This window comes from Cibotium barometz, chromosome 6 (genome assembly GCF_041138505.1).
Source record: "Cibotium barometz isolate CiBa-2024 chromosome 6, ASM4113850v1, whole genome shotgun sequence".
NCBI lineage: Eukaryota > Viridiplantae > Streptophyta > Polypodiopsida > Cyatheales > Cibotiaceae > Cibotium > Cibotium barometz.
Genome location: NC_141051.1, coordinates 53973322 through 53983731, shown reverse-complemented (window position 1 = coordinate 53983731; position 10410 = coordinate 53973322).

Below are 10410 nucleotides of genomic sequence, written 5' to 3'. Positions count from 1 at the left end.
AACTCAAAAATAATGTGATATTTTTATCTCTCCTCTCTCTTGGATCAAACCGAATCAAAAAGGAACCAAACTAGGTCTAAATCTAGTCCAAATTCAACCAAGCTGAATTTGAAAAATTCTAGAAATTAGTTGGTCTTGGTTAGAGCCTCCCTCTCCTATAAATAGAACCTGAGCCCTTTGTTAAAAAAATTAGGAGAATTATACTATGCCATAATTATACTAAATAGTATTGGCTATATATAGAGACATTCTATATATATAGGAGAATTATACAATGCCATAATTATGCTAAATAGTGTTGGCTATATATAGAGACATTCTATATATAGCCAACATAGAACCTAAGCCCTTTGTAAAAAAATAGGAGAATTATGCTGAAATAATAATAATTTTTACTATTCTCTAAAATTCTCTCCAAATTGAAGAAATTGGAGCTTCCCTCCTTCTTCAATCTCCATTGTTGTCTCCATCAACATACCAAACCAATTGATTGGTTGGGGGCGTCTACCGTGATCAAAGAATCAAGTAATTTGTAAGGTAAAGGGTGAATTTTGTTCTTTTTCTATAATGTCTCAATGTTTCTCTCTTCTCAACCCCTCTCAAGCTGTAGAAGCTTAATTGGAATGGCTTTTTAATGCTATTGAAGTTAATTGATGAATGGTAGTAAGGAAATACAAAAATTTCCATTTATGCTTAATTCAAAAAGAGTAATTCCCATCGTATATATATTCTTAAAGTGTTAATTTTCATCCTAGGTATAAGAAAATGCATACTAAAAATATTTTATTAAAAAAGTGTTACTTTCTTTAGAATTAAATTCTATGCATAGAAGGAAGCATATTGAAATTGTTATTTTGATTATTATAAAAGTGTGATTTTTATGCATAAATTAGATGCATAAAAGAAATTCTTTTATATTAAAAGAGTGATTTTCATCATAAATGATTTGTATGCATAAACATATGCATAAAAGAAATTTACTATATTAAAAGTGTGATTTTTATCATAAATAATTTTTATGCATAAATGGATGCATAAAAGAAATTCTTTTATATTAAAAGAGTGATTTTCATCATAAATGATTTGTATGCATAAACATATGCATAAAAGATATTTTTTATATTAAAAGTGTGATTTTCATCATAAATGATTTTTATGTATAAAAGAAATTCTTTTATATTAAAAGAGTGATTTTCATCATAAATGATTTGTATGCATGAAAGATATTTTTTAGATTAAAAGTGTGATTTTCATCATATATGGTTTTTATGCATAAAATAAATTCTTTTATATTAAAAGAGTGATTTTCATCATAAATGATTTGTATGCATAAACATATGCATAAAAGATATTTTTTATATTAAAAGTGTGATTTTCATCATAAATTATTTTTTTGCATAAATGGATGCATAAAAGAAATTCTTTTATATTAAAAGAGTGATTTTCATCATAAATGATTTGTATGCATAAAACTATGCATAAAAGATTTTTTTTATATTAAAAGTGTGATTTTCATCATAAATGGATTTTATGCATAAATTAGATGCATAAGAGAAATTCTTTTTTTCTAGAAGTGTAATTCCTGCTAAATTGGATTTATGCATGGAAAGATGCATAAAGAATTTATTTTAATCCAAAAGTGTTATTCTCATCAATTTTGATTTTATGCATAGAAAGATGGATAAAGAAATCTATTTTTAGTTCAAAAGAGTTATTTTCATCAATTTTGATTTTATGCATAGAATGATGCATAAAGAAATCTATTTTTAGTTCAAAAGAGTTATTTTCATCAATTTTGATTTTATGCATAGGAAGATGCATAAAAGATTTTTAATTCAAAAGTGTCATTCTCATTTAAAATGAATTTATGCATAGTAAAATGCATAAAAATTTATTTTTATTTTGAAAGTGTTATTTTCCTTAAAATCGAATTTATGCCTAAATAGATGCATAAAAGGATTTTTGTAAAAGTGTTATTTCTACTAAAGTTGTCTTTATGCCTAATTAGATGCGTAAAGAATCTTTATATCCAAAAAATTAGAATTCTCTTACATCCTATAAATAGATGTGATGAGATGTGATTGGAATCAGATAGATATAAATGGATGGATGGAATTGATATGAATCAGATAAATGAAATTAGATGAATGAATGTGATGTCCTGTGAATTAGGATGTGAATGAATGGTATAGGATGTGAAGGAATGTGATGGCATGTGAATCGTGATATGAATGATAAGGGATGTGAATGAATGACGGCATGTGAATCGGATGTGAATGGATGATGTGGTTTGATGTGTGAATGATGTGGATTGATGTAGATGGATGATGTGGTTTGATGTCTGAATGATATAGATTAATGTAGATTGATGTATGAATGATGTGGTTTGATGTGTGAATGATGTGGGTTGATGTAGATGGATGAATGGATGCTGTGGATGTGGATGTATGAATGTAGATGTGGATGTGGATGTATGAATGTGAATGTGGATATGGATGTATATGAGTGTGAATGGGGATGTGGATGTGGATATGGATGTGTATGTATGAATGTGGATGTGGAAATGGATGTATGGATGTGGATGTGGATGTGTATGTATGAATGTGGATGTGGATGTGGATGTATGGATGTGGATGTGGATGTGGATGTGGATGTGGATGTAGATGTGGATGTGGATGTGGATGTATGGATGTAGATATGGAATGTGGATGTGTATGTATGAATGTGGATATGGATGTGGATGTACGAATGTGGATGTGTATGTGGAATAATGAATACGAATGTGTATGTGAAATGATGTGACGATGATATGAATGAATCTGATGTGATGAGATGAAATTGATGTGATTGGATGAGAATGGGCACACATATGAATTGAATGTGGAATAAGTAATGTGGACTGTGAGATGAGGGATAATGTGGAAAGACGAGAGTTCATTATAGAAACTGTATTTGTGACCTGTTTGTAAATGACTGTTTTATGTCAAGAATGCTGGGGAAGCATTTTGATTATCTTGTGATCAAGGTCGTGGAGAGCTAACTGATAAAGTTGCAACAGCTGATGGAGAGTCAACGGAGGACATCTCACGTAGCATGGTCGGCCGAGGTCTTGACCTCGATTTAAATGGTGAGCTTCCGGTACGGTGGATGAGGGACCAAGGAAGCGGCCTATGAGTGAAGCTCTAGGTGACCTGCGAAGAATCCTAGAGGGTGCTGAACATATGGTGCTCGGGCTTAGGGTCGCCAAAGATACCCACACGTGTGTCGTGGAAGATATTGAATCAGGGAATAAGAGTTGTTTTCTGAAATCGGGCATGGATCTGGTTGATTAACCTTGTTGGTCCTCAATGGATGAGTCCATGGCTCTTTTATATGGATCTGTTGGTTGATCTTGCTGATCTTCCATGGAGATTCCATTTTGTTATGTGAATATATTGCCGGTTACTATGAGCTAGGAACTATCAAAAAGGCCCCTGTGTGAACAGGTGGTGAGCGTTCTGGTTGCCAATAATGCCATAAGTACACCGATGAAGGAATGATTGAAAATAAGGATGCAACCAGAGATTTTGAGGATTGTGATCAGTGACACAATGGTTTCATTAAAGGATTGTTTTAAAGATAGCTAATGTGGAGAAAAAGGCAATTTCATATTGGGTGTGTAAGTGGTGTGACTAGTTTTATGTTTGCATGAATATCCGGCTAGGGGGCCTGGGAACTCTTTTCCCTGGTACGCGGGACAAAACCTAACCAAATTCCTAATTGGATCTCATCATCACTACAGTGGTTGTATGGTTGGCCAACCCATGGGACTGGATGGGGTTTGGCTAGACTGATGGATTCGTAAATCAAGACTCAATTTCTGTTTAGTTCGATAGATGAAGTAAATCCTGGACAAAAATTGTTCTATGGAAAAGAATCAACGGCTGTGCCTCTCAATGAGGAAAAAAGTGTTGGTCTCTATGATCCAAGTACAGTCTTTTTCTCTGATCTAAATATGGGACTTACGGGTTCGGTCAAATGAGCTTAATTAGTTAAGGCTTTTGACTACGTTAGGGAAAAGTTATCCTGGTGTGAATCGCCCGTGCTTTCCAGGCAAAGGAAGTTTTTTCGGATTGGAAAAACCGATGGATTAGTCTCTTGTCCGAAAATCCGTGGGACGAGGCCCCAAGTGTGGGACCTTGCCCCGCGCAAGAAGTGCTACTTCCGCTACTAGCACCCTTGAAATTGCTGCATGGTGACAGGGATCTTACAGAACTATCGAAAAGGCCCCTGTGTGAACAGGTGGTGAGCGTTCTGGTTGCCAATGACGCATAAGTACACCGATGAAGGAATGATTGGAAATAAGGATTCAACCAGAGATTTTGAGGATTGTGATCAGTGACACAATGGTTTCATTAAAGGATTGTTTTAAAGATAGCTGATGCTGAGAAAAAGGCAATTTCATATTGGGTGTGTAAGTGGTGTGACTAGTTTTATGTTTGCATGAACATCCGGCTAGGGGGCGATGTCACCGGGTACAATGAGAAGAGCAAAATGGCTCTTGCAAGGCTGAAGATAGTGGAGACAGCTAGAGTTGCATGGAGAAACCACTACGAGAGACAAACTATCTCGATTGAAATACCCAAACCTGGACTGATCTCAAAATTTACCTAAGGACGAGGTTCTGTTCTCTCGACTTTTTAGAAACAAAGATGAACGAATTCTTAGAGTTAACCCAGGGGAGTAGATCTATTGAAGCATATCACCAAGCATTCGCCCTCCTCCTTAGATACTCGCCTCCGCTAGATGAAGAACAACTGATGGCCAGGTTCATTCGGGGACTAAACGAACCTTTGAATATCTTGGTGAAGAATGCAAAGCCAGTTTCCCTGGCCGAATAAGTTCGGATGGCGAAGGATTTTGCCAAAGCCTTTGATGTCAAAGTCCCGCCAAAGCCAGCACTATCACCTTTCAAAAGGTTTTTATTCCCAAAAGGTGATTCCAACCTTCCTCCGCCTAAGAGATACCCAAGATATGGGAAGTTCCAGAATGGAAGAAATGTCCTTTTCCCAAAACTCAATCCCTTGGATTTCAACTTCAGAAGTTCCACCCTTGAACAAGAGAGTGAAATGCTATAACTATCAAGGGTTTGGACATCACAGCATGGATTGCCCAACTCCTTTTGTTCAAGGTTTTTAGGGTAGGAAAAATAGGGATCAAGATTCCAGACTCCCACCCCTTCCGTCCAGAGTAATGAGGGTTCTATCTGCCAAAATCAGGGAAATCCCAGAGGTAGACCCTCTGTCCAACCTACAGTTTCAATCCAAAGTAATGCAAGCTCTCCACCTCAGAATAGGGGAAGTCAACGAGAGTTGTTCCCAAATCGGCCATCCACTTCCAAGGCAGTAACGCTGGAAGTGATTGAAGAAGAAGAAGAAGATGAAAGAGATCATACTCCACCTGTGCGATGAGGACATCTCGCGTTTTTCAAGTGGGGTAGAATGTAACGCTGGAAGTGATTGAAGAAGAAGAAGAAGATGAAAGAGATCATACTCCACCTGTGCAATGAGGACATCTCGCGTTTTTCAAGTGGGATAGAATGTAAGATTCCTCCCCAGCCTCACATGCTTGAATGAGCTTTAAACTCAAAAATAATGTGATATTTTTATCCCTCCTCTCTCTTGGATCAAACCGAATAAAAAAGGAACCAAACTAGGTCCAAATCTGGTCCAAATTCAAGCAAGCTGAATTTGAAAAATTCTAGAAATTAGTTGGTCTTGGTTAGAGCCTCCCTCTCCTATAAATAGAACCTGAGCACTTTGTTAAAAAAATAGGAGAATTATACTATGCCATAATTATGCTAAATAGTATTGGCTATATATAGAGACATTCTATATATATAGGAGAATTATACTATGCCATAATTATGCTAAATAGTGTTGGCTATATATAGAGACATTCTATATATAGCCAACATAGAACCTGAGCCCTTTGTAAAAAAATAGGAGAATTATGCTTAAATAATGATAATTTTTACTATTCTCTAAAATTCTCTCGAAATTGAAGAAATTGGAGCTTCCCTCCTTCTTCAATCTCCATTGTTGTCTCCATCAACATACCAAACCAATTGATTGGTTGGGGACGTCTACTGTGATCAAAGAATCAAGTAATTTGTAAGGTAAAGGGTGAATTTTGTTCTTTTTCTATAATTTCTCAATGTTTCTCTCTTCTCAACCCCTCTCAAGCTTGAGAAGCTTAATTGGAATGGCTTTTTAATGCTATTGAAGTTAATTGATGAATGGTAGTAAGGAAATACAAAACTTTTTATTTATGCTTAATTTTAATGGTTTTTATGATTTTTGTCTTCTCTAAAATGATTATGATGTTATGTCTCATTGAAAAAAAGACATTCCCCTCTCTTCTTTAGTAAATCCAACCATTCTTTATCCTAGATGAATGATTAATGGATAAAATTAATTTTTTCATAATGTTTCTCTTTGATAAGTAGAAAATGTTTACATTACAATGATTTAAATACTCTTGGTGAACTTGTAATTAATTTTAGAGAATTAAAAATTGAGAAATGGTCAACCATACAAAGGAGGTTATGGTAAAATTTTCTAAAATTGTGTAAAATAAGTTTTACTTTTTTTTAATTCAAAAAGAGCAATTCCCATCGTATATATATTCTTAAAGTGTTAATTTTCATCCTAGGTATAAGAAAATGCATACTAAAAATATTTTATTAAAAAAGTGTTACTTTCTTTAGAATTAAATTCTATGCATAGAAGGAAGCATATTGAAATTGTTATTTTGATTATTATAAAAGTGTGATTTTTATGCATAAATTAGATGCATAAAAGAAATTCTTTTATATTAAAAGAGTGATTTTCATCATAAATGATTTGTATGCATAAACATATGCATAAAAGAAATTTACTATATTAAAAGTGTGATTTTTATCATAAATGATTTTTATGCATAAATGGATGCATAAAAGAAATTCTTTTATATTAAAAGAGTGATTTTCATCATAAATGATTTGTATGCATAAACATATGCATAAAAGATATTTTTTATATTAAAAGTGTGATTTTCATCATAAATGATTTTTATGCATAAAAGAAATTCTTTTATATTAAAAGAGTGATTTTCATCATAAATGATTTGTATGCATGAAAGATATTTTTTAGATTAAAAGTGTGATTTTCATCATATATGGTTTTTATGCATAAAATAAATTCTTTTATATTAAAAGAGTGATTTTCATCATAAATGATTTGTATGCATAAACATATGCATAAAAGATATTTTTTATATTAAAAGTGTGATTTTCATCATAAATTATTTTTTTGCATAAATGGATGCATAAAAGAAATTCTTTTATATTAAAAGAGTGATTTTCATCATAAATGATTTGTATGCATAAACCTATGCATAAAAGATTTTTTTTATATTAAAAGTGTGATTTTCATCATAAATGGATTTTATGCATAAATTAGATGCATAAGAGAAATTCTTTTTTTCTAAAAGTGTAATTCCTACTAAATTGGATTTATGCATGGAAAGATGCATAAAGAATTTATTTTAATCCAAAAGTGTTATTCTCATCAATTTTGATTTTATGCATAGAAAGATGGATAAAGAAATCTATTTTTAGTTCAAAAGAGTTATTTTCATCAATTTTGATTTTATGCATAGAATGATGCATAAAGAAATCTATTTTTAGTTCAAAAGAGTTATTTTCATCAATTTTGATTTTATGCATAGGAAGATGCATTAAAGATTGATTTTTAATTCAAAAGTGTCATTCTCATTTAAAATGAATTTATGCATAGTAAAATGCATAAAAGTTTATTTTTATTTTGAAAGTGTTATTTTCCTTAAAATCGAATTTATGCCTAAATAGATGCATAAAAGGATTTTTGTAAAAGTGTTATTTCTACTAAAGTTGTCTTTATGCCTAATTAGATGCGTAAAGAATCTTTATATCCAAAAAATTAGAATTCTCTTACATCCTATAAATAGATGTGATGAGATGTGATTGGAATCAGATAGATATAAATGGATGGATGGAATTGATATGAATCAGATAAATGAAATTGGATGAATGGATGTGGTCCTGTGAATTAGGATGTGAATGAATGGTATAGGATGTGAAGGAATGTGATGGCATGTGAATCGTGATATGAATGATAAGGGATGTGAATGAATGACGGCATGTGAATCGGATGTGAATGGATGATGTGGTTTGATGTGTGAATGATGTGGATTGATGTAGATGGATGATGTGGTTTGATGTCTGAATGATATAGATTAATGTAGATTGATGTATGAATGATGTGGTTTGATGTGTGAATGATGTGGGTTGATGTAGATGGATGAATGGATGATGTGGATGTGGATGTATGAATGTAGATGTGGATGTGGATGTATGAATGTGAATGTGGATGTGGATGTATATGAGTGTGAATGGGGATGTGGATGTGGATATGGATGTGTATGTATGAATGTGGATGTGGAAATGGATGTATGGATGTGGATGTGGATGTGTATGTATGAATGTGGATGTGGATGTCGATGTATGGATGTGGATGTGGATGTGGATGTAAATGTGGATGTGGATGTGGATGTGGATGTGGATGTGGATGTGGATGTGGATGTATGGATGTAGATATGGAATGTTGTAAGATCCCAATCTCCACCACGCAACGGATTCAGGGTACTAGCAGCGGAAGTAGCACATCATGCGTGGGTAGGGTCTCACACTCGGGGCCTCGCCCACGGATATCCGGACAAGAGACTAATCCGTCGGTTTGTCCAAAACCGAAACCGAAAAAACTTCCTTTACCCGGAAAGCATGGGCGATTCCACCAGGATAACTCTTTACTCTAACGTAGTCAAGATCATTACAGATCAACTGATCTGACTGCACCTTTAACGGTACTTGGTCAAATCAAGGAAGAAACTTGCACTTGGATCATTGGGATCAACGCTTTTTTCCCCATCAAGAGGCACAGCCGTTGATTCCTATCCATAGAACAATTTCTATCCGGGATTTACTTCTTCTATCGTAATAATAGAAATTAAATCTCGATTTACGGATCCATCAGTCCACAGCCTAACCCCATCCGATCCCATGGGTTAGCCAACCGCCCAACCACTGTAGTGATGGGATCCAATTTGGAATTTGGTTAGGTTTTGTCCCGGGTACCAAGGAAAAGAGTTCCAAGGCCCCCTAGCCGGAAGTTCATGCAAACATAAAACTAGCCACACCACTTACACACCCAATATGAAATTGCCTTTTTCTTAGCATCAGCTAACTTTAAAACAATCCTTTAATGAAACCATAGTACCACTGATCACAATCTTCCAATTTATCCGGTTGATTCATAATTTCCCATCATTCCTTCATCAGAGTATCTATGGCATCATTGGCAACTAGAACGCTCACCACCTGTCCACACAGGGGCCTTTTCAATAGTTCCTAGCCCATAATACTCGGCAATATAATCACTTATAAAAATCAAGATGGACTCTCGTTGAAGATCAGCAAGATCAACCAACAGATCCATATAAAGAGCCATGGACTCATCCATTGAAGACCAGCAAGGTCAATCAACCAGATCCATGCCCGGTTTCACAAAACAACTCTTACTCCTTGTTCCAATATCTTCCTCGACGCACGCGTGGGTATCCTGGGCGACCCAGAGCCCGAGCACCGTATGGTCAGCACCCTCTAGGATCCTTCGCAGGTGACCTAGCGCTTCACTCATAGGCCGCTTCCTTGGTCCCTCATCCACCGTACCGGAAGCTCACCATTTAAATCGAACCGAGGCTGGTCAAGACCTCGATCGACCTTGCTACGCGAGACGTCCTCCATTGACTCTCTGTCAGCAGTTGCAACTTTAACAGTTAGGTCTTCATGACCTTAATCCACAAGATGGTCAAAATGCTTCCCCAGCATTCTTGACATAAAACAGTCATTTACAAACAGTCACAAAATACAGTTTCTAAATCAAACTCTCGTCTTTCCACATTATCCCTCCTTAGTCCACATTACTTATTCCACATTCCATTCATTCTCATCCATTTCCCCATCTCGACGACACATTAATTCACATTCACATTCATACATCCACATTTACATGGATACATCCATTCTCATATCCTCATTTATACATCCACATCCCATATCCACATTCATACATACACATCCATATCCACATCCATACATCCACATTCACATTCACATCCTGATTTATACATCCACATCTACATCCATATTCACATCCATACATCCACATCTACATGCATACCTCCATTTTCACATCCTCATTTATACATCCACATCCCTTATCTACATTCATACATACACATCCATATCCACATCCATACATCCACATCCACATTCATATTCACATCCATATA